The sequence below is a fragment of the Petromyzon marinus genome, unplaced genomic scaffold (genome assembly GCF_048934315.1).
Source record: "Petromyzon marinus isolate PM22_M1 ecotype Great Lakes invasive population unplaced genomic scaffold, UKy_Petmar_22M1.pri1.0 PM_Scaffold_2, whole genome shotgun sequence".
NCBI classification, from domain to species: domain Eukaryota; kingdom Metazoa; phylum Chordata; class Hyperoartia; order Petromyzontiformes; family Petromyzontidae; genus Petromyzon; species Petromyzon marinus.
Window position 1 is genome coordinate 2604676 of NW_027423168.1, and position 6000 is coordinate 2610675.

Consider the following 6000-nt stretch of genomic DNA (forward strand, 5'->3'; position numbering starts at 1 on the left):
CTGCTGGTGCCATCCATGGCAAAGGCAATTCTTCCAGCACCATGACTCGCGGCCGAGTATGTCTGACACACCTTCAACACCGCATTGGCAAAATTGCCGTCATTCACCATGCCACGTGCGCCCCTTGAGTTCTTTCCGTGGGTTACTCCATATGCCTTCTGAGTTTGTAGGGCCGATCAAAGCTTTTATCGCAGATGTTGCAGCTTTGACCACCGGTCTTGTGCATTCTCATGTGGGACTCTAGGCACCATGCCAGTTGGAATGTATTCCTGCAGACGTCGCAAGAGATTCGTTTTCTCACTCTAGTGCAGTGGTTCTTAACCTTGTTGGAGGTACCGAACCCCACCAGTTTCATATGCGCATTCACCGAACCCCTCTTTAGTGAAAAATAAAATGTGATTTTTTTCAAATTCAAGACGTAGATATGTTTTTTACTGGTACACAAAATGAGCCGTGCATGAACATTACCTTGTTCAAAGAATAAAACCAACACAATGCATAAACTCACAACAAATTACATACCTGGAAATCAATGTGACTTCTGCTGTTGCCTTTGAGAGATCAGTTCAGATATGCGTGGCTTCACCTTGGCAAGTGCCACTCTCATGTCATTTTCACAGCAAAGTCTGTTCCTTTTCTTCGTTTTTATGTCCAGCATCCTCGAAAAGGATTGCTCACAAAGATATATTGTAACAAATGGTATAAAAAAAATCCAGGGCTTTCTTAGCAATAACTGGATACTTGTTCATTTGTCGACACCAAAACGTTGAGAGCGTTGTTGTTCTGAAGAGTTGCTGTTGAACCTGGCTCTGCTGAATTTCAATTATTTCGTCGAGGAATTCATCATTGACATCTGCTGTTTCAACAGCAAACGTGAACGGCTGTCTCACCCATGCTGGATATGACTCTCTTGTAGGGAAATATCCGTCGAGAGACTTTGCAAGCTCATCTAAGTGCGTGGCAATTGTTTGCTTCAGTTCCGTGGATACAGAAATATCTCCGATTCCAGACACATCTTCGATCTTACTTGCACAGTCGTCCAGAAGCGGGAAGTTTGCGAAGTTATTGTTCTCTGTTCGTCGTTTCCATAACGGTAGCTTTTTTTGAAAAGCCTTCAGGTGTTCTTCCGCTTCCATGATATTGACTCCACCACCCTGTATCTGCTGATTGAGATGATTGAGAGCTGCGAATATATCAGCCATGTACGCTAAAATGAGAATGAACTCAGGATTTTTGAAGCAATCTGCATGGCAGTGTTGGTGCTCTTGCAAAAACAGGGCTAATTCCACACGCATGGCAAAAACACGATTCAGCACCTGTCCCCGGGATAACCACCGAATATTAGAATGGAGCAGAAGTACCTCAAATTCAGAGCCCATTTCTTTACACAGCTCACTGAAGATGCGGTGCCTCAGAGCAATTTTTCGCACATAGTTCACACATTCCACCACAGTTTTTAATACTTCTGCCATTTTTGGAGGTAAGGTTTTTGCTGCCAACGCATGCCTGTGCAGAATACAATGCGTCACAATGATGTGTGGTGCATCGGCCTTTACTAGCGCACCAAAACCAGACTTTCTTCCCAGCATGACTGGAGCTCCGTCCGTAGAAACTGCAGAAACCATATCCCATGAAAGATTGTTGTCTCTGAAGAAGTCATCCACAAGCTTCTTCACATCGGCTGCCTTCGTTGTTGTTGTAAGAGGCTTACAAAATAAAAACTCTTCTTTTATCATGTCGTCTTTCACATAGCGTACAAAAACAGCAAGCTGGCTTAGATCAGAAACGTCTGTGGTTTCGTCGAGTTGAAGGCTGAATTTTGCCGGGCTTGAAATCAGATCCGCGACTACTTGAGCCAAGATGTCTTTACTCATGTCTTCTATTCTGTCACTGACGGTGTCATTTGAAAGGGGAATTTGGGATAATTTACCTTCGGCCGCTGTTCCGAGTATCAGATTCGCCATCTTTAATGCAGCTGGTTTCACAAGTGTTTCACCAATGGTGTGTGGCTTGCCCTGCTTTGCGATCAGGTAAGCAACTTCGTACGATGCTGTCAGGATCGGTTTGTTAACAGGTACAAATCCAAGAGCAGGCAGAGTGGCCCTTTCATCGAATCTGGCTCTCTTCACCCTGAATTCAGCAAGTGTTGTGTTCTTGTATTCCCCGTCTCCATGCAGCTTCAAGAAGTGTTCCTTTAGTTTTGCCGGTGCAAGACTAGAGTTGCTCAACTTGGCGTTGCAAATCATGCAGATAGGACGCTCACTCCCATCACGTTCCGTGATACATGAGAATCCATGTTGTACATATTCGTCCGACCACTTTCTTCTTTTGCCCGACATAGTTAGTATAGATAAAATATTAAAGAAATCACACGACGTACGACAACAACAGTCACACGTTGAGTACTGAGTACGCACTAAATTCCCCGCAGCGCTGATTGGCCAAGCAGTGTAGCATGATCATCTGCAGCCAGTGATGGCCAAGCGGGCCGTGTGTGTCATCACAAATTTACACAATAATTCAAGTGTGTCCGGACCTCTGTGGCGGGGGCTCTGCCGAACCCCTGAGATCGACTCACCGAACCCCTGGGGTTCGATCGAACCCAGGTTAAGAACCACTGCGTACAACTCAAAAACAGCGCACGATCAGAGTATTGAGGGCTCGGGGTGAGTATTAACATTATGAGACCACCTTTGCCAGAAACAAGATATAGGAATAGGTTTTACCCTTTTAACTGGCACAAAAACTGACACCTTTATTCAAGGCATCATGTTTGCAATGACCACAACACAAGCAGTCAAAATGCAAACAAAAAAGACAACTCTGATAATAATATGCACTGTCCTTGAATTTGATTGGTCCACACCCGAAACAGCTTTTCTTAGATCCTAGTCTCCATTGGTGTTGGACCAGAAGACGCCAAAAGGCGTACAACTCAAAAACAGCGCACTATCAGAGTATTGAGGGCTCGGGGTGAGCATTAACATTATGAGACCTCCTTTGCCAGAAACAAGATATAGGAATAGGTTTTACCCTTTTTAACTAGCACAAAAACTGGCACCTTTATTCAAGGCATCATGTTTGCAATGACCACAACACAAGCAGTCAAAATGCAAACAAAAAAGACAACTCTGATAATAATATGTACTGTCCTTGAATTTGATTGGTCCACACCCGAAACAGCTTTTTTTTAGAGCTTAGTCTCCATTGGTGTTGGACCAGAAGACGCCAAAAGGCGTACAACTCAAAAACAGCGCACTATCAGAGTATTGAGGGCTCGGGGTGAGCATTAACATTATAAGCACTTTGCTCTGCCCTGATACGCCTCTCTAAATCATTTTCATTCCTCTTCCCATTCAACAACCGCCCTACGTGTCAATGCACTTCTGTGTTTTCAAGGCTGTGTCCCTGTTCTTTTTGCGTTCAGTTTGTCATTCCCCCGCACCTCCAATTAAAGCATGGTTGGCTGCGTACGGTGCGAAAGAAGTTCACCATGCAAACATACGCTGCGTTGAAAAATGATTCTACTGACTGCAGACCAATCCTGGACAGATTTCTCAATACGAGTGCAATATCGAGGGTACAGATCAATGCCACCTGAACACAGATGCTAATTCCCGGACGGGTGGCAACTCTAGCCATGCCCATGCAAACATACACAACATCTTGACCATGAATCGCCTATGCGGCAGATTAAATGTCAAGCATTTAACATTGAATTCCGATCTACTTTTGTTCGTTTTGATTTATTTTGGCGCAGTTTCAAGTAAGTATGTTTGATAAAATTATTGTATTGTCATTTACTGTATAATTATGATAATAGACCACGCACTGAGACATTGCCCAGGAATGGTCTACAATCGAAAAGGTGGCAACCCCATAGCACACCCTAACGTGTTCCAGTGTTAACACATCGTATATTTGTATCTTGAACTTCTTTCGCACCGTACGTAGCCCACCGTGCTAATCGGAGGTATGAGGTAAGGACAAGAAACTAAACACAATAAGCAATTACTTAAGAAGAGTTTTCAATTGAGTATGGGATGGTTGCGAGTGCTGTCAATGTGGCGGTGTTGACAACAAGCATCCACTTGAAACGAACGCGCTTCCTAAAATCCGCGATTTTTCATTTCATGCCGATACGTGGAGATGAGCGGGTTCACCGCGGGTCTTAAACAGCCCTTCCCCAGCCAACATGCACTGGGGGAAATTCCATCAATATTCTCATTAATTATCTGCTTTGGAAGACGAAGAATAAAAAAAGCTAATCCTGCAGGCATCGCGGATAATAAGATTAGATTTAAACTTCGCCCCACATCACGGCGGATACGCACGAATGTTGAACTTTTTGGGGCCGTTCATAAATGACGTCACGCACCTGGGGGGGGAGGGTTCAGACATTTGTGACGATGTGTGACGAGGGGGGGGGGGGGTTTGAGAAATGTGACGTCACATCATAATGCGCAATTTTAAATGAATATAAACAACACGTTCTACTTATTCTTAGTTTTTAATAAATGTTTTCTCCTACAACATCAGAGTGCAGCGCCACGTTAAATACGCACTACAATGACAATAGTTTAAAGCGATTTGAAGGATGTTTTATTTTTTTAGGGGGTGGGCAGAACTTTGTGACGTCACATTTGATGGGGGGTCTGACTTTTTGTGACGCCGCGTGACGATGGGGGGGGGGGGTCAAAAATAGTCAGAAATCGCGTGACGTCATTTATGGACGGCCCCATTGGCACCGTGCGTCGCCGAATCATTGCTCATCGGAGTGTCAGCTGTATGACAACGCGACGTGGCACGCAGTGCCAACGCACACCTGTCACCCCCTAACCATTGCCTCTCTTATTACAGACCAATTCAGACCTTATTGGTCACCCCGTGCCCTTTACAAATCTCAACGTTCATCCTACAAAGTCCCATCAAACAAAACATTGGTTTGCCCGTTTTGAAACGGCTGTAGTAAGCCGTATGGACCTGAAAACTCAATCTCCCTGTACACGAATACGGGGTAACCCGGTACGGGTTGACACGGCATGCCAACGTGATACTGGATCGCGCCTTCGGCTCTAAGAGATTCGTTTGTGACTGAACTGGAGATTAATGAATGATAAACCAGCCAGGGCTTCCCTCGCTGTACGCGGGTTCGGTTTGTTGCGCTATTTCACGCTGTGGAGGCGTCCATAAATGACGTCACGCGATTTTGGACGATTTTTGACCCCCCCTCCATCGTCACACGGCGTCACAAAAAGTCAGACCCCCCCCCTCAAATATGACGTCACAAAGCTGTGCGCCACCCCTCCCCAAAAATACATGTTTCACATCGCTTTAAACTATCGTCATTGTAGTGCGTATTTAATGTGGCGCTGCACTCTGATGTTGTAGGAGAAAAGATTTGTTAAAAAGCCTATTTAATTATGTAGAACGTGTTGTCTATATTTAATTAAAGTTGCGCATTTTGAGGTGACGTCACATTTCTCAAACCCCCCCCCCCCCCTCGTCACACATCGTCACAAATGTCTGACCTCCCCACCCCCCTCGGTGCGTGACGTCATTTATGGACGGCCCCAGTGCAATGTGGCTACCTCTGACCCAAAAGCTGCTCTCTGGAGCTGCTGTGCGCGTGTGTTGTGGGGGGAGCGGTGGCGCAGCGTTTAGCGTTTAGCACGCTGCGCTACGAACCCCGACTACACGAGTTCGATTCCCGCTCACCTCATACCTCCGATTAGCACGGTGGGCTACGTACGGTGCGAAAGAAGTTCAAGATACAAACATACGATGTGTTAACACTGGAACACGTTAGGATGTACTATGGGGTTTCCACCTTTTCGATTGTAGACCAACCCTGGGCAATGTCTCAGTGCTTGGTCTATTATCATAATTATACAGTAAATGACAATACAATAATTATATCAAAAAGACTTACTTGAAACTGCGCCAAAATAAATCAAAACGAACAATAGTAGATCGGAATTCAATGTTAAATGTTTGACA